Source organism: Rhinopithecus roxellana, chromosome 1 (assembly GCF_007565055.1).
Source record: "Rhinopithecus roxellana isolate Shanxi Qingling chromosome 1, ASM756505v1, whole genome shotgun sequence".
Classification (NCBI taxonomy): Eukaryota; Metazoa; Chordata; class Mammalia; order Primates; family Cercopithecidae; genus Rhinopithecus; species Rhinopithecus roxellana.
This window is the reverse complement of record NC_044549.1, coordinates 60823932-60843984: the sequence shown is the minus strand read 5'-3', so window position 1 is coordinate 60843984 and position 20053 is coordinate 60823932.

Below are 20053 nucleotides of genomic sequence, written 5' to 3'. Positions count from 1 at the left end.
AAATATATATGCCTTTAAATCAGTGTATTGGAACTATATTACATGTATTTTAATGACTTTCTTCAAATATAATCAATTATTTTCTTTTTCTTTTTCTTTTGGTGGGGTGAAGTCTTGCTCTGTTGCCCAGACTGGAGTGCAGTGGCACCATCTCAGCTCACTGCAAGCTTCGCCTCCTGAGTTTATGCCATTTTCCTGCCCCAGCCTCCCAAGTAGCTGGGACTACAGGCATCCACCACCACGCCTGGCTAATTTTTTTTCTGTATTTTTAGTAGAGACAGGGTTTCACCGTGTTAGCCAGGATGGTCGTGATCTCTTGACCTCGTGATCTGCCCACCTCAGCCTCCCAAAGTGCTGGGATTACAGGTGTGAGCCACTGGGCCCAGCCGCGGGTACAGTATTTTAAGTCTAATAATGAAAGAATGCTTACATGTCAGATAAAAATGTTATCAACTAACAATTAGAACATCTGGAAATTTTTTGTATATGTGATTCCCTAGTACCTAATTACTGGACAAGCTTTTAAAAAATACACGCTTCTCCCACAAATGATTAAAAAAACCTGTGATTAGTCACACCTGTAACTTGCAAGTTTATTCATTAGTTCATTCAGTAGTTACTTATAGAATACCTACTCTGAGCCAAGTACTCTCATAGAACATTGAAGGGAAACATATTCATTAACTTCACTCATTCATCTAATACATTCTGTGAGGTAGGCTCTGTGCTACATGCTAGAGATATGGTAGTGGATAAGACAAAGTACAACCTGGGAGATAGACAATCAAATAATCACAGTGACCAATTCAAGAGGCAAGAGAATGTTCAGGAAACCAAGGCCAGGAGAGATTGTGACTTTCCCAGGGTACCCAGTTAGTCAGAGAGGAAGCTGGACCTAGAATCTGTCTTCCAGGCATCCTCCCAATCTGTTCAGAGGTGACAACATTGACAATGGCTGTCACTCCCTGCATTCCCGCTATGCTACTTCCTGTGCTGGGTGCTCATTTATCCTCACACATGATGACTCCATTTCATTCTGATACCTTAAAATGATTCTGGAAAGGGAATCCTCAAAGGCCCTGCAAAAGCCTGAAGGCTTTACCTTCCTGCATTCTCCCTGCCCCCAACACATCTGCACATCTCTGAGAGGGGATCTACTCCTCCCTACAAACTTGAAAGCGCCTTAAAGGCTTTCTGCTCCCTGGCTCAGTTCCCTGCCCAGGTGACATGTGAGCAGTTACAAAGCCATGGAAACTATTCCCAGAACACTGGTTTTCAAGCATGGCTGAATGCCATAATAACCTGGTCAGGGGTGGGGGGAGAGGGAATGTGCTTTAAAACTAGCTTACCAGGCTGGGCATGGAGGCTGACGCCTGTAATCCCAGCACTTTGGGAGGCTGAGGCAAGTGGATCACTTAAGCTCAAGAGTTCGAGACCAGCCTGGTCAACATGGCAAAACCTCATCTTCACAAAAATACAAAAATTAGCCAGGTGTGGTGGCAGGCATCTGTAATCCCCGCTACTTGGGAGACTGAGGCACAAGAATCAGTCGCTTGAGCTTGGGAGGCAGAGGTTTCAGTGAGCCAAGATCAAACCACTGTACTCTAACCTAGGCAACAGAGCAAGACTTCATCTCAAAAAATGCAAAACAAAACAAACTAGCTTACCAGCAAGGCATGATCTAATATAGAGGTTACCAAAGTATGCCCCCAGTCCAGCAGCATCAGTAGAATCTTTGAACTTGGTAGAAATGCAGAGTCTTGGGCCCCTTCCCCAACCCCACCGAATGAGAAGTCTGTGGGTAGCCCTACCATCTGTGCTCTAACAAGCCCTCTGAATGGTTCTGAGGCTGTAACTATTTATCTAGGAGTTATCAGGTAAGGGCTAGAGACTATTTTTAAGTATTTCAGGTAATTTAGAAGTCTAGAGAGTTGGGAACCACAAGGAGAGCATTCCTCACTGCAAAAAAAAACACACTTTGGAATGTCCTAGGGCAGTGTGGTAAATGCTATACAAAAGAAAACATTGGAGAAAACTTTCAAGAACAGTAAGGTTGGAAAACTTTGGCAGACAATTTAAAAATTGAAAATCATTGCTATTAATTACAGTACATGCAAAAGTTACACTATAGGATAAAAAACTTATTTTGCAAAACAATCCTATTTTGAGACCTAGAAAACTAATCTTTCAAAGTTATCTACTCTAGAAACAATTTAAGGAACACATTCCTGAAATAGAGAAAAATGTTCTGTTTCACAGTTTTTATCTTGAATAAAAAACATGGTTTTTTTTTCACTATTTGTTTTCCTATTGACAGTTAATGTTAGTTTCAATTATTGCTGTTTTAAATGTTCATAATGTTATTTTATATTTGCTAATAAGCATATCTAGGCCGGGCGCAGTGGCTCAAGCCTGTAATCCCAGCACTTTGGGAGGCCGAGATGGGCGGATCACGAGGTCAGGAGATCGAGACCATCCTGGCTAACCCGGTGAAACCCTGTCTCTACTAAAAATACAAAAAACTAGCCCGGCGAGGTGGCGGACACCTGTTGTCCCAGCTACTCCGGAGGCTGAGGCAGGAGAATGGCATAAACCCGGGAGGCGGAGCTTGCAGTGAGCTGAGATCCAGCCACTGCACTCCAGCCCGGGCGACAGAGCAAGACTCCGTCTCAAAAAAAAAAAAAAAAAAAAGCATATCTATATTCTTTATGTTCTTTAATAATTGAAAATTGGGCTGAGTGCAATGGCACAGGCCTGTAATCCTAACAATTTGGGAGGGCGAGGCAGGTAGATTGCTGGAGCCCAGGAGTTTGAGACCAGCCTGGGCAACATGGTGAAACCCCAAACCCCGTCTCCAGACACACAAAGAAAATATATAATAATTAGCTGGGCCTAGTGGACACGCCTGTAGTTCCAGCTACTCAGGAGGCTGAGGTAAGAGGATTGCTTGAACCCAGGAGGTAAAGGCTGCACTGAGCCAGGCTTACACCACTACACTCCAGTCTGGGTGACAGAGAGAGATTTTGTCTTACAAAGGAGAAAAAAGGAAAATTAATAGGAAAGAGATAAAATGATAAAGACCATCACATTCCTGATTATAGACTGCATAGTATTAGTGAAAATAAAATTCTCAACAACTAAAATTTTTTTTCTCTTATTATTAATTCCAAAGTAAATGTCCCACACAAACACTGTAATAGGATAATTTTTGGCACCAAATCGATACTTGTTATCATATCCCAGGTCTGTCGAGACCCTGGTCAATGGTGTTGTCCCTCTGAGTCTCTTACGAGATTCATGCCAAGTGCCTGGACTGTGCCAAGTAACACCCTCCTTCAAACACAACAACAGCATTGTGCAGGTGGGAACCTTAGAATCCACACTTTCAAATGGGAGAATGCAAGCGTAAAGTAGTTAAGCCATGTAGCTGACTCGGCTGACTCCAGGCAATCGGCCACCAGTCTTCGTCCCTGCCCTGTCACTGTCCTGTCCCCATCACGCCTAAGGCAGCACTAGAAACAACAGTGGATGCTCAGGAAATGCAGCACTATTTTATTTGTTTGCTGTGTGTATTGGCTTTTGCTTGGGCCAGCTTAAGACTTTCAAAGCCCCGAGTTACTGAAAAGCTCACATAATTCAAATTTTAAAACCATGCTCAACTATAAAGGAAGCTGAAGAAAGTCCAACAAAGTCTTTTTCTCATGATGACTCTTCTGATGCTTTATTAAAAGGTCAAATGTAAAAATTCTTTAAAGTAAATGTGTATTTTTTTTTTTGGCCTTGCTTAGTGCACTATAAACATACACATGATACAATACAGTGTGGGCCAATTTCAAATGATGGAGGGTTCTTTCTAGACATCCCCCTACTCAGAGCTTATGCTAGGTATGACTGAGAGGAGGAGACGAAAGGTTGCCTTCTACATCAGGGGTCCTCAACCCGCGGGCCAGGACCAGTACTGATCTGTGACCTGTTAGGAATCGGGCTGCACAGCAGGAGGTAAGCTGGCAAGGGAAGCTTCATCTGTGTTTACAGCTGCTCCCCATGGCTTCCATCACCACCTGAGCTCCGCCTCCTGTCGGATCAGCAGTGGCATTAGATTCTTATAGGAGTGTGAACCCTACTGTGAACTGCACATGCAAGGGATCTAGATTGCGTGCTCCTTATAAGAATCTAATGCCTGATGATCTGTCACTGTCTCTCATCACCCCCACATGGGGCCGACCATTCAGTTGCAGGAAAACAAGCTTAGAGTACCCTCTGATTCTACATAACAGTGAGTTGCATAATTATTTCATTGTGTATTACAGTGAAATAATAGAAATGAATTGCACAATACATATAATGCACTTGAATCATCCCAAAACCATCCCCCCACACTGCCAGTCCGTGGAAAAATTGTCTTTCATAAAACTAGTCCCTGGTGCCAGAAAGTTTGGGGACCACTGTTCTACATGATCATTGCTTCAGTGCATCCCTGACTCAGCAGACACTTGAGAGAGCTGCAAGAGAAGAATGGGTGCTAGAGGATACTCTCCTAAGGTTTTAATATTTCACTACCAATTCAGGTTTAGTCGCCTCAGTCAAAAACAATCTTGGATTCTCACCTCCAGGGACATTTGCTTGAGCATGCAGGCATGGTTGACTTCAGTTCTCACATGAGTGCAAGAGCTCCTCCTGCTGGCAGAGGTGAGAGCAACACTCCAGAGTACATGCGTGAAGCAGGCAGCTTCTGTCATCATGGCGTGCCATCATGGTATGGCAAGAAGAAACCAACCTTTGACATGAATTGAATATAAAAACCTGCATCCAATCAAATGCATGACTTGACTGTCTTGAAAAAAATTCAAATTCTTCATCCTAGATTAGCTCTAACTAATTTGGGGTTCTCTCAGCGCATTGGCTGACCAACTCGCCTTCTAAAATGCTAATCACCAAATGCCATACATCCCTGGGTTCCATTCTGAACTCCTCACCTTATTCCAAAGCCCCCATATGAAATGTCTCTCGTGACAAGTGTGGGGAAAATGTGGTGAAGAGTTAAAAGTGAATCTCTTACCTCTTTGAACTGTTTTCTTCGTACTTCGTGTACACAGATACACTTTTGATGTGTTAACTAGAAAATCTGACTAGAAAAGAACAAAGCAGCTGTCACTGGAAGGAAGACACTGACAAAAAAAACCACACAGCCCTTTATTGAAGAACTGTCAAGCCCATCCTACAGTTCTGGGGTTGTCTGTGGTATTTATCAAAGACCTAGATCTGATGCAGGAAATTAAAAATAATAATAATAATAAATCTATCCACTGGGCATTTATTAAAGGAATCTAAAATTATATTACATTTAAAATAACCAAAATGGATATTTTAACAATTCAAATACAAGGTTGTTTTTATTAGTTACATATATAGATGCATATTTGTATATTCCTGTGCATGCTTTCTTACCACAAAAATACACATGTATATATAGAGAATAAAGATATATACATAATGTGTTTACACACAAATTAAAAACATTTTTTCACTATGAGAGGAATCTTTTAATGTGTTTAAACTTTTTTCTTGACATAAACTTTATTTTAGTATTACATGTAAAATGGAAGCTTTTAAATATTTCTGAAATTTGCTTAAATGGTCTGTCCAGGAAAGTGGATTCCTGCATTTCACAGTTGCTCAATGGACTCACAATATTTTCCTGAATGTCATTCCCAGCTTTGAGATACATACATGTTTTTCTTCCCTCTATGCCATTATATATTTATTATAAAATTTTCTGTTCTATGTGCTATTTCAGCCCAGTCCTAATTACTGTATTACATGGAATTCAATTATCTTTTTCTAAGTAAATATACTGTATGTAATAAGAGTAGTGGCCGGGGGGCGGTGGCTCACACTTGTAATCCCAGCACTTTGGGAGGCCAAGGCAGGTGGATCACCTGAGGTCAGGAGTTCAAGAGCAGCCTGGCTAACATGATGAAATCCTGCCTCTACTAAAATTATAAAAATTAGCCAGGTGTGGTGGTAGGCACCTGTAATCCCAGCTACTCAGGAGGCTGAGGTAGGAGAATCGCTTGAACCCAAGAGGCGAAGGTTTCAGTGAGCTGTCATCGCGCCATTGCACTCCAGCTTGGGCAACAAGAGTGAAACTCCATCTCAAAAGATAAATAAATAAATAAGAGTAGTTTTCTTACAAAACCCCATGACATGAACATGAGGAGAAAAGAAATCTAGGAGGGAGTGCACAGAAAAGCAGAATCGATAAAATTGCTAAGCATAGCTGGAAATAGTCCATATATTCAAACAAATCTATCTCCTCATATTTTCCAGTCACATTGCCAGATTATAGGATAAGCTTCAGACTTGAGGCTTCACATCTTAGCTATATCATTTAAGAGTTGTACGTCTGTGGGCAGGTTACTTCTGAGCCTCAGTTTCTTCGCCTGTAAAACAGGGGTAACAGCTACCTCACAAAGATTGTTTAATTGAGACATATTTACCACAGCAAGCTCCCCACAACGTGAGTTTGAAAGGAAGCAAGTAGATGTTGGGTGCCAAAAAACGGCTCTGGGTGCCACGGTTAAATCCATTTGAGAGGTGGGACATTGAACAATGCAGAACAGATTTCTCTTTTACAGAACATAATGCAGGGCCATGCTCACAGATCCTTTTAGTCACAAATATAATTCAGTATTCAGATTTCCACAGAATTATTTGACCTGAAACCCTTTTATGATGAGTGTTTCTGGGGATTAATGTTTCTCAGAACACATTTTGGGTGCAAAATAAAAGGTTGGGGAAAAAAACGATTCTAACAGACATCTCAGGTCAACAGAAACTTTTTAATGGTACATTTGAACTTGCTGGCATAAAGACAATGTAACAACAATGGAGAAACTATCTGGTAATTCAGGTCACTATTGCCTCAGTTGCAAAGGGCTTTTCATGGTCTAAATTGGCAACCAAGTGTATTTATCCGCGCATATTAAGAAAAAAAGTATCTAGCTGGGCGCCGTGGCTCACGCCTGTAATCCCATCACTTTGGTAGGCCAAGGCGGGCGGATCACAAGGTGAGTAGATCGAGACCATCTTGGCTCACATGGTGAAACCCCACCTCTACTAAAAATAAAAATAAAAATTAGCTGGGCATGGTGGAGGGCGCCTGTAGTGCCCAGCTACTTGGGAGGCTGAGGCAGAAGAAGGACGTGAACCCGGGAGGCGGAGCTTGCAGTGCGCCGAGATCGCGCCATAGGCTGGGCAACAGAGCGAGACGCGAGACTCCGTCTCAAAAAAAAAAAAAGTATTAGGTAAATAAATGGCTAGAAATGTTTTTCATAGACAGAATTTGTTAATTATTTAAATTAGATTTCATTATAAGTGGTTTAAATGTATTTATGTACCTAAACATATGTCAAGTAGGTATCTAAGTTGAGATCAGGACCAGCCTTGGGTAAGATATTGGTGGCCAATTAGGTGGGTTTTACGTTCTTTCTCGCCAGACCAACCCCAAGGAAGATTTTCAAGGGGTTATACTGAGGCCCATGATTCTTATTTATTTTCAACTCTTAAAAGCCAAAATACTGCATGGAACAAGGGCTCTATAAATATCTCTGTATAATTTAACTTTTCAATCAATTGAAGGCAAGAAGAATTGATGATTCATTTCTCTTCTTTTTAAAATTCTCTCCTCTGAAAATTACAACATTTTCAAAGGATCTGATAAATAATATCAAGTTCATTGGCATTTCAAACAGACAAGACATTTATCTATTTTAAACTATGATGAATGTCATATTTCCATTCAAATTTGGGAAGATCACATTTTCAGCTACCAACCAACTATGGAAAAATCTTTCAGACAACAATAACGTCTTAATTGAAGATTTCTCTTAAAATTTTTAATAGAATAATGTGGGTGTTATCCTTCTGAAAAACAAAATTACTTTTAATGAAGCAGTTCAAAATCAGGGCAGAGAAAGAGCAAAGAGTTTCCTTGAGGTTCTGGTGACAGTTTACATAAAAAGATGTTTTATTTTCTCTTCCCAGGGTGTACACCATCATTTTATCTTATTATTCCTGACATTCAGTTCATCGTATTAGCATCTTTGTGGGAAACAAGAAAGCAATTAAGGGTTTTGCTCTTTATTCTTCGGGAGACAGAGATTTTGCGTTTCTTCAAAACTCTTAATGATGAGGCAGACCTGGTCAAACACCAAATGCACGAGTTTTAAAATGCAATAAAGATAGAGCTTTAATAATTTTCAATTACAGTTATTCTGCAATAATGTTAGTGAATCTCATCTAAAAAGTAAATTATTCATTGAATAGGAAATAAGAAAGCTTTGGGATTGTATGAATCTCCCATTTAAAGTTTCACTAAGATTCTCCTTGATAAGGCCCTTTTAAAAGATTACATATTTTATACTTTGTTTCTATCCCCTTTCTTCATTCATGATGCTGTTTCTACTTTTTAATATACTTTTCTAACAAAACACGGTAGTTATAGAGTGGCCATTCAGCCGGGACTATTCAGAATAAGTATTAATTCACTTGCAGCCAGAAATACTGATAGTATGATATTTTTTTATTTAGTTTTAAGAATACATTTTCATTTTAACCAAATGAAACTTAGAACCAAATAAAAAAAAAAACTGTCATTGGCTTTCATTAGAAAATTGGTAGGAAAAAGTCTCTCGTGTTGCCTTTGCATTGCGGAATCTTGCCTTTCATGTAAATAAATAGATCATTTATTGGAAAGTGTACAGAATACAGCAAAACTATAGAAACCCAGAAAATATTTTAAATCCAAATAAAATACGACAAAATGAAAAAGGGCAATGCAGACTATTTCCTTTAAAAAAAAAAAAAGAAAGCATCGCCCTTCTCCTAGAACTTGAAAACAAGTCATTAACTTAGTCATTTTCTATATCCCCTTTGCAATAATTTCCAGTATTTGTACTCAGAGAAATGCTAGATTCTTTATATCTCCCTGCTCTCTTTTCTCTTGCCATGAATTTAGTTACTTTCGTTAAATCTTCCAACCTTAAAATTGAAGAGGGTGTCACAAATTTAACCTAGTGATTAGATTTGTGCAAAACTTTTGCAATGAAACTTTTGACTGGAAGACTTTACATGTAGAATTCTGGTACATATTCCAAACTTACACAAGACTTATGGGATGTGTTCCTGAGTTCAGTAACAGATAAACTGAAAGTCCCCATCCAATAAATATCATCAACTTAACTCACAAATCAAAGCTGACATGGTTGAGATGTCAACACCATGGGCAACTTAAGACCCTGAGGGGTCAAATTCAGTCAGTGATTTCTTTTGAATATTATTTTAGAGTCAATGTGTCTTTTTGTTTGTTTTTTCAAATGTTGTTTAAGAAAGCATTTGTTTATCCATTTCAATGAGAAACTAGGTTGGGACAAGAATAAGGGAATAAATTCCTATATCTGTAGACTTATAGAATAGAGGCAAGAAGAAAATTCTTACAAATGCCTTCATCTACTAATTTCCCTCATTCCACTTTACAAAGTACTTTGAGTTTATTACAATGACAAAGATTTTAATTACAAAACAAAAGAAAGAGAATCCACACTGGCCCTTAATCAGTATCTCTGACTCTCTAAACAAGATGTGAATGCTTGTATCCTAATTAGCTTAATTTAAGCTACATAGGTAAGTATGTCTAAGACATGAATATTGGGGAAATGATCTTTTCTGTGAAAATACTCATGAAACATCTTTGAAGAGGTAACTTTTGTTTTAGAATCCTTTTTGAAAATCTCTTTACTGAGAAAATTAAAGTAGGCCTCATGTAGTGAATATACACATAGTCCTTAAGATCTAAGAGGCATGGGTTCAAATTCTGACTCAGCCAATTACTAGAAAGCTTTAACTTAACCTCTCTAGTCTTCTGCTTTTTTTCTTTCTTTCTTTTTTTTTTTTTTTTTGAAAATGGAGACAATAATAATAGCTACCTCATGGATTATTGAGATGGCCAAAGGAAATAAACATCAAAATTTTCAGACCAGGCACTTAATGAATATGTGCTAATGAATAGTGAATTATTCTAATGAATAATCTGAAGTAATAAGGTGTATTCTGCAATCTTGTCAAAGTTTACCTAAGTCAAGAGAAATTGTGGTCTGATGTAAAATTTGGTCCCTTTTAAATCCAGCATCATATACATGATTCTACAATTTCCTCCAAGTGATTATAAAATGCTCAGCAAAAGAAAATGAAAATAAGTACTTCCTGCATTGCTAAAAGAATGTCCCAATGGAAGCTATATCTTAAATAAAACTTGAATTTGTTTAGAAATCTCACTTGAATAATTGAGATCTTCATATATAGTAATACTTTGAATCCTATATTATAATTGAATCATCACGGGATATTTTTCTCACAGAGATTCACTGTGTATCATCTCTACTTGGCCTTTGTTGAAGACGTTTTCTTTAAAATCTTTCCCCAAAGTCTTCATTTCTCAAAAATTCTACTTTTCCATAATTTTATTTTTTGGTCCAGAGATCACAAGAATGGACTAAAGAGAGGCACAGGCCGGGCGCGGTGGCTCAAGCCTGTAATCCCAGCACTTTGGGAGGCCGAGACGGGCGGATCACGAGGTCAGGAGATCGAGACCATCCTGGCTAACATGGTGAAACCTCGTCTCTGCTAAAAAATACAAAAAACTAGCCGGGCGAGGTGGTGGGCGCCTATAGTCCCAGCTACTCCAGAGGCTGAGGCAGGAGAATAGCGTGAACCCAGGAGGCAGAGCTTGCAGTGAGCTGAGATCCGGCCACTGCACTCCAGCCTGGGCGACAGAGCAAGACTCCGTCTCAAAAAAAAAAAAAAAAAAAAAGAGAGAGGCACAAAGGTGCAGCAAAATGTAAGCACTGTTGTGTAAAACTAAATGATTTCTACCCTACTTTAGCATAATGAGTCTCCTGACAAATACTGTAAATAGAAAACTTACTAAAAATGCCTTTGAGTGGTGTGTTTTATTGCCTATTTACATAAACAACTTATGTGTGTCTACTTCACTTTCAATGTTGATTTATATTTTACTCTATCGACAAAGAGATTTCGTTGAGGAAGAAACTTATCAAATATTTTCTACCAAAAGCCAAAAGAAACATCTGGCAAGAGTACAAGATCTAGACCCTTGTACACACAGGGTAATCTACTCATTGCAATGTTCCACAAAACGTAAAGTAAGATTTGATTTTAAACATTCTCATTATAAACACACATAAGGAAACTGGCACACACCAGAGATTTAGGCTCATGTGATTCAGAGGCTACTCAAGGTCCAAACTTCCTTCTGACCTGCTCCTCTGGAGGGCACAAAACTGAGAAGAATGAATCGTGTCTCCAATTTGACCCACTTGTCAATTCCAACCTTGTCAGGGAACCCTATTGCATTAGTCAGCTCAGGCTCCTGTAACAAAATATTACAGATTGGATGGCTTAAACAACAGATATTTATATCTCACAGTTATGGAGACTGGAAGTTCAAGATCCAGGTGCCATTTGATTTGGTTCCTAGTGAGGGCCCTCTTCCTGCTTACAGACAGCTGACTTCTCCCTGTGTACTCATGTGGCTGAGAGACAGCCCTAGTCTTATCCTCTTTTTAAAATGACAGGAATCCCATCATGGGGGTCCCACTGGCAAGACCTCATCTAAACCTAATTATTTCCCAAAGGTCCCACCTCCAAATGCCATCAACTGAGGGTTACGGCTTCAATACATGAATTTGGGGCAGGGGTCAAGGGAACATAAAAATACAGTCCACAATACTTGTTTCAATGTGTCAGTGTACCAAATATGACTTCCAAAATTCATAGCAGGAGATAAACTTGTACACATCACTTTACATTTATGAGTATGCTGGACTAAGTCCCTTGAGGCAAGCTCTGCCTTTACTATTTAAATCAGTGGACAAATAAAATATAAATAATAGTGTCTTTAGACAAATACGTAGTGAGATTTGATTATCTAAAATTTTTAAAGCCATCTAATTTTGCCTTTGTAAATAGACTGCTTGTATATAATTATTTGTAACATTTGTTTACGTGCGGTTACATGAACATGACCCAGCCCATTATTTACTCTCGCTTTTAAAAACTATGTGCATGATCAAAATATCAATGGCCTAATAACATGGAAAAATTGATTTGGGGAAAATAAGAGAGAAAGAGATTTATATCATAGCATTACAACGCAAATTAATGCTTTCATGTCTTTTAAATTTCTATTTTATCATTAATTATGGTGTGATAAAACTTCATAATTAAAATAACTATACCATATGTTGTTATATATGCCCATTTTATTCTGAAAGGAGATATATATATGTCCTTTCATATGTTTTATTCTCAGCCATCTGTGAAACTAATCCTGTGGCAAACATGGATCAGCAGTTCTTCAATTTGATGTTATAAAGCGTTAAAATACTTGGGATCCTAGATCCAGACATGTTCAATTGCTATTATATCTTGTTCATAGAAAGCACTCAATACGCCAGAATATGTTCCTGTGAGTTTTGGCATCTATTGTGAGAATGGAGTTTTAGTGACCTCATTTGAAGAACTCTGGGTTCTCAAGAGATAAAAAGAAAACCAAGTCTGCTATATCAGCAAGTGTCTTTGTATTTAAAATCCGTCTTTTGAAAGAGTATGTCATTGGATTTTTGAAAATGAATTTAAATATCAGACTTCTAAGTGGCAAGTTTATTCATTCATATTTACTGTGATTATTTAAATATTTCAATTTATTTTGCATTTATTAATTGATTTTTACCATGCTTTCTCAGCAATGTAAAAAGAAAACTTCTACATGTACCCAAGAGCACTTGCATCCTATACATCCATGGCACCAGGGTGGACTATTGCTCTTCTATCCTATTTTCTACCTTCTGCCATTAGTCTTTTCTCCCATATCAATATCCTTTCAGGTTAACTCATATAATTTCCAATTTCTTGACTCACAATTGCTTCTTCTGTCCCATCTTTCTTTCCTTCCAAGGTTTCCATTTTTCTCTTTCCCTGAAGCCCCTCCTTTAGTGATTATTTTAGCAGGGTTCTATGAGAGAAACACGCTCTCTGGCTTCACCCTTTACTGCCGCATAGTAGATTTGTAAGGTATGTAACTGTACATTGATCGTTATTTCTCCCAGCGTTGTACAGATATTCCATTGTCTTCTGACACCTGCTATTACTAATGAGAATTCTACTCTTGGAGGAATTACTGCTCCTTTATATGTAATCTGTCTTTTTTCTCTAGCCGTCTTTAAGGTTTTTGCTTTATCTTTGGTGTTCTACAGTTTATTTGTGGTATTTCTAGTTGTTTATTTATTCTTGCTTACCCTGCTTCAGAGTCAATGTAATTCTTCAATCTGAAGATTCGTATCTTTCATTAATAGTTCACATTATCAACTATAATATAGCTTTTCTGTCATTCATTCTATCTTTCAGGAAAAATCTAGCAAATTATTTGGACTTTCTCATTCTACCTTTCAAGACTTTTAATGTCCCTTTCTTATTTTCCAATTCTCTATGACTCTGGGCAGCAATCGATATTATTTCTTTAGATCGTCTCTCTTTCTCTTTCTCTGTCTCTCCCTTCCCTCTCTCCCCTCTGTATAGCTAATCTGCTATTTGACCTATCCATTGAGGTTTATATTACAACGTTTTTTGTTTCTGGAACTCCTGATTTTGGAACCAAAATTGCCAGTTCTTTTATTTATACTCTCTTTCCTCATTTATGAAGTCTTCAGTAAATTTAAAACTACTTACGTAATATCCTCTTTATAAGCTCAAGTTCATTTCAGTATCAGTTCTCTTACTTGTAAACTTAGTTGATTCTCCCTAATAGTGAATCACTTCCTCACGTACTTTGTAATTTTTATATTGTGGACACATCATCAGCTGAGGTTATTTTTTCATATGGGAGTCCTATGCACTATGAATTACGGAAACAATTCTATTTTACAGTTTTTTATTTGGTCTGATAGGTGATCTATCCTGTGTCTTAAGTTTCCACGTCAGTGTTAAGAATTCAGTCTTTTGCCGGGCGCGGTGGCTCAAGCCTGTAATCCCAGCACTTTGGGAGGCCGAGACGGGTGGATCACGAGGTCAGGAGATCGAGACCATCCTGGCTAATACGGTGAAACCCCGTCTCTACTAAAAAATACAAAAAACCAGCCGGGCGACGAGGCGGGCGCCTGTAGTCCCAGCTACTCGGGAGGCTGAGACAGGAGAATGGCGTGAACCCGGGAGGCGGAGCTTGCAGTGAGCTGAGATCCGGCCACTGCACTCCAGCCTGGGCGGCAGAGCAAGACTCCGTCTCAAAAAAAAAAAAAAAAAAAAAAAAAAAAGAATTCAGTCTTTTGTCTTTAAAAACTATGCATATGTCTGCTATCCTGATAATTATTCTGGATATGATTCCCTGTATTTATAAATCACTTGGATATTTATTTTTATTTCCTTTGAACCCAACCACAAATTGGTTTTAAAAAGTGTTTTATTTGTTTCTTTCTTATCTAGTCTACCATGTGTTCTTATGCAGGGTCAGAAAGCACCTTCACTAACTGTTCATTGCATTGCAAGAGCTAGACATCCCACCACCGTGTCATTATGTGAATGTTTAAGAACAATATAACATGCTAGTCTTAGGGAAGAATCATCATTTACCAATGGATTTGGACATCATTTTTCAATGGACCAAGAGGCATGCCTTTATTGATAACCTGGCCTTCCCATCATTTGGCTAATAATTGACCTAATGAGGAACAGAGGCTCCCAGGCAAGCCTGGAGCATCTTGAGCAAATGACTTTAGATACAGGGTCTTAAATTTGATCAGAGAAATATTTCTCCCTGGTTTCTAATTTCTTGTGTCCTGGGAGAAGTGTCTTGTCATACTTAAGATCATCCTAAGGACTGTCTTCTCAATTTTTCAAGTAGGCGGCATACCTTCAGGTGTCTACTCACTTCACAATAATTTACCCTTTCTCTGGAAACTGCTTTTTACCACCGCCCTCATCTCCACAACAGTGGGTCACCCACAGCCGTATTTTCACTAACCCAAGTTGGGCCAATCTCATTTTCCCTTCAGGGTATTTAGAATTGAGACAGAATTCAAGTTGTGGCTGGACCTACAGTATCTAAACCTGCAAGGTGTAAGGTGACTGGATTCCACACCATGGAGAGAGAGAAGGATACAGCAGCTCTGAAAGAGAGATAGGGATGAAACAGAATTCTGACATTGGACCAGTTTCTGATTCTAGTTTTCTCCTGAGGACCAGCTGCATTTCTACACTGATTTCCACACTACATCCTTATAATAAATCACCCATTTTCACTTGAGTTAGATCGAATTGGCTGCCATGTCTTGCAACAAGAAAAATCCTAAGACATTATCCTGGGGATACAAATAGAATCTGTGGCAGATAGCAAGGGAAATACTCTGAGCTCTAGGACAACCAGCATTTGTCCAGCACTGACAATGTGCCAAACAATGGCTGGTGCTGAAAAATCAAATACTAAAAAGACAGTTCCAGCCCTGGAGTATCTTACAGAGTAAAAGAGTAGAGAGAAAGACACATGAACATATGATGCAATACAAAATAATTCACCACCTCAAAGAAAGTTTTCTGTGTTTCTCCACTTCCACACCACTAGCCAGACTAGGTTGGGTGCCTCTCCTACAGCACCCTGTGGTTATCATGATCACTAATATATCAGACACTGTATATAAGTTATCTATTCACTGGAGCACCTCTTTTGTAAACTGTGAGCTCTTTGGAAACAGAAATGGTGCTTTTCACCACAGTATTCCAAATAAATTGCAAAGTTTCTATGAAATAGCAGTTGCACAATAAATATTTGCTAAACAAATGACTACATGAAAAAACAAATGAAGGTACCTGTACACAAATAGGATAGAAGAAAGAATAAGTAATTAATTTTATCTGGAAAGGACTTAGAGGATCTTTCAAGGAGGCAGTATAATGTACAAGATAAGAGCACTGATTTTGGAGCCAGAGATGCCTGAAAGCACGGAATGGATCCCACGTATATTAGCGACACGATCTTTTCTTCATCTGAAATGTGGAGATGCTCTTGATCAATATCTCACAGAGCTATTGTGAAGATGATGTACAGGAGAGTATCCAAAAGGACACACACACTCATACCAGGTAGAGTCTGGTTTTCAGGGAAAGAAAAGAGGATGAAACTGCAGAACCTCAGAGGCCAAGCTCTTCTCCTGCACGTTCTCTCTGTGCCATTTTTAAATTGACTGGTGGGATTAAGAATGCAGCTTTAAGCACCTCTGTATCTGCTCTTTGCCAACTTTAGCATGCAGAACTCAAGGACTTGTAGCCGGGATGGAAGTGGGTTCCACACAATTGGGGGCTTACGGGAAATGACTAAAGGAGAGCTCTGGGAATGGTAGGAGTCCAGTCTAGGAGAGTGACTAAAGGGTCAATCAATTACCAGGACAAGTTATTTTGGTGACACAGGTAGACTTGTGTTTATGTGAGTACGCAGTAAAGGAACATGTGATTTCAATAGCAGATGTCTCAATAAGTGACTCTGACAAATATCTGGTTGATAGAAGGGTGGTTCCAGAGGATTCAATTTAGAACTGCTACAGGGGTATGAGAATAAGATCTTACCCTAAGAGAAAGAGAGGCTGCAAAACTCTTGTTCATGCATCATCAATGGGGCCAATATCACTCCAAGGGGACAAAAATTGTTCCTTAAGGGTTTAAAATCTTAGATACTATAATGATTTTTAGCCATCCAATTGGCCACAGAACGTAAGCAGATACATAGTATATCTGTGGTATATTATTCAATTCAGGCTGCCATAACAAACATCCATAGCAAGGATGGCTTAAACAGCAAAAAATTGCTTTTCATTGGTCTGGAAACTGAAAAGTTCAAGATCAAAATGCCAGCAATGTGGGTTTCATTCTGGAGCATCTTCTCTTGGCTTGTGGGCAGCCATCATCTCACTGCATGCTGACAGGATGTCTTCTTTGTGTGCATGCAGGGAGGGCGTGAGCAAGCTCTCCAGTGTCCTTTCTTACAAAAGCACTAATCTCATTGTGAAAGCCCCACCCTCAAGACCTCATCTAACCCCAATTATATCCCAAAGGCCCCATCTCCAACTATCATCACATTGGAGCTTCAACATATGAATTTGGGTGGTGGAGGGGAACACAAACATTCAGCCTGTACGATGTGGTTTTAAAATATAATAGGTGAAAAGTAGCAATTAGGGAAAAACAAGTCTAAATCAGCTTCTTAGGTGAGTTATAATAAAAAAAAAAAAAAAAAAACCCGTAAGAGTTGTGAAACACTAACATGGATAAGCTATGCCAGGCTTGCTATTGGCTGACCTCATTTGTAGCACTTACATTGCCTGCCTGCGTAAATCCAGCCTTCCACAATTCATCCTTTTCCCCATGTTCTTATACCTGCAATTCCAGAGGCGGCCACCAGGGTGCCTTGTTGCTATTAGAGCCATGTGGCTTGAGCAGCTGGGCTTCCCATTAACAGAGATATGATTTTTACATTTCATTATAGCTCTTAAAAAAAAATGAGAAAGAGCTCTTCAAGAAACCAGTCCACACAATCAACATTGGTTAAACATTCATGTTTAAAGAACAAGGGGAAAACACAACTAAATCCAAAATGGTACCTCTGACTGACTTTAGATGATTATTAATTACTGTGTAAATTAACTTGAAGATTAAATATAATTGTTTCTAATTATATTTTTAAAGTCTTTAAATTATACACCATAGAGTGAAACTATGATTGAATGAGACTGATGATCTAGGAAGATGTACCAGGTGTATCCTTCCCATCTCACCTAACACATTGCAGGATGACTTCAATTTAAGAAGCATGAATCCAAATACATGGTAGGTAAAATTCTCCATGTATCTGGGTCCCTTCATTGCAATTTGTAAGACAGAATCACCTTTCAGAGGTTGGTATGTAGAATCCTCTTTCCCCCTCATTCTCTATATCCTATTAATTCATGTGACAAATACATTTTTCTTTTATGATCTCTTTTATAGACTACCAAAAGAAATTTGAGAAGGATTAAAATGTCAATTTACACACAAATAATTCAAATTAAAAAAAAAAACTAAGGAAGAAATTCTGAAAGTAGAACTGAGAACAACAGGGTTGAGTAAAGAACAGCTCCCTGCTCTCTACTAAATTAAGTCCCAACACCTTTCCCCAGCTCTTGACGTCATTCCTGTTGTAATCCCAACTTTCCTTTCTAGGGTTATTGGCAACCATTTCCCTGTATGAAATCTTCATTTCAGCCAAATCGAGACCACTCCCAATTTCTGACACATAAGCTAGTTTTCCTATTTCATATATTTTCTCAAACATTCCCTCCCTTTTATATTTTCTTACCTTGTTCCATACCCTACAGCCTCATTTCTACATGCCCAATCCTGGTAATTAATTCAAGGCCTAATTCAAATGCTGTCTTCTCTGTTAAGACTCTCTTTGCGCTCTGCCATCAAATGAGCTTTCCCTTCCTTTCTTTTGAATCCAAATAACATTTAATTTGGTTCTGTCTTTTATCACTTTAGTCTCCATTTTACCCGGTCCCCCTCTATGTAGTTTAAACTTCTTGATGGCATATCTATGCCTTATTCAACATTCTATTTCCACATAGCTCTCAAGACAATGCATTACATACACTGGGTGTCCAATACTTGCAGAAGCTGCTCTGTCCCCAGCTCTAGCAATGTAAGTGAGTTGTGGATGTCACTCAAATTGGAAGTAATATTTGCAATTCAATGTGAGCTCTTCAGAAAATAGCTCTTATTAGGCAGTGGCTTTTATGAATCATTAACAGGCAGCAGCAGTACTGGGGATTAATTTTAATAATATTTCTGTTACAAAATTCAAAGGCTATCTTAACCAAAACATGTATATCCCAGACAAGTGCACCTGTTGATGATTGCAATGACCACAGCTGAATTTTAAGAGTCGTCCCTTAGTTTAAAAGCTTTGTAAAGCCTTGCCTCCCCAAGTGTGGTCCAGAGACTGTCAGCATGGGGTCCACCTGGGAGCTTGTTAGAAATGCAAAATCTGGCTAGGCACTGTGGCTCACACTTGTAATCCAATACTTTGGGAGGCTGAGTTGGGAGGATAGGTTGAGGCCAGGAGTTCGAGACCAGCCTGGGTAACATACCAACACCCTATCTCTAGAAAAAAAAAAAAAAAAAATAGCCAGGTGTGGTGGCGTGTGCCTGTGGTCCCAGCTACTCAGGAGACTGGGGTGGGAGGAATGCTTGAGCCCAGGAGTTTGAAACTACAGTGTTCTATGATCATGCCACTGCACTCCAGCCTGGGAAACAGAGCTAGACCCTCTCTCTTTAAAAAAAAAAAAAAAAAAAAAAAAAAAAAGGCAGATTCTCAGGCTGCCCTCCAGACCTGTGGGATTAGGCCTGCATTTTAACAAATACACACAAAGTTTAGAAGCTCTGGTTTAAGTGTTTAAAAGGAAATTTACTAAATTTTTAGTGTCCATTTATTTGGGCATATATTTGGGTCCAAATATATTCTGTCCATATATTTTATTCAGTGGATATATCAGAAGAGCTTGTTCAGTATATTTAGTAGAATTTAAAGTCAAGAAGTTAATTGCATATTATATGAAAACAAGAATTAAAAGGAATTAAAATAACATCTCAAATCACTGTTTCTTGCATTTTGCCCTCAGACTTCCAGAAAGCAGCCAAGAGAAAGTGTTAAGGAGTAGGGAGCACCAACTATATCGTTATTCCTGAAATTTCTCTTTTCATGAAAGAAATGAAAAACACTAAATATCAACATGACAGGGTTGGAATGAAGAGGAGGTTTCCAAGGTGGGGCTCATGAAATCCAAATTGTTTGAGTCGAGTCTTCAAGGAGAAACAGAGCTTCTCTCACCTCTAAGGAGAGGCCCAAAAGACCCCTGAGAAGACTAGAAATATAGTCTCCCTGCCACGCTGACACCCT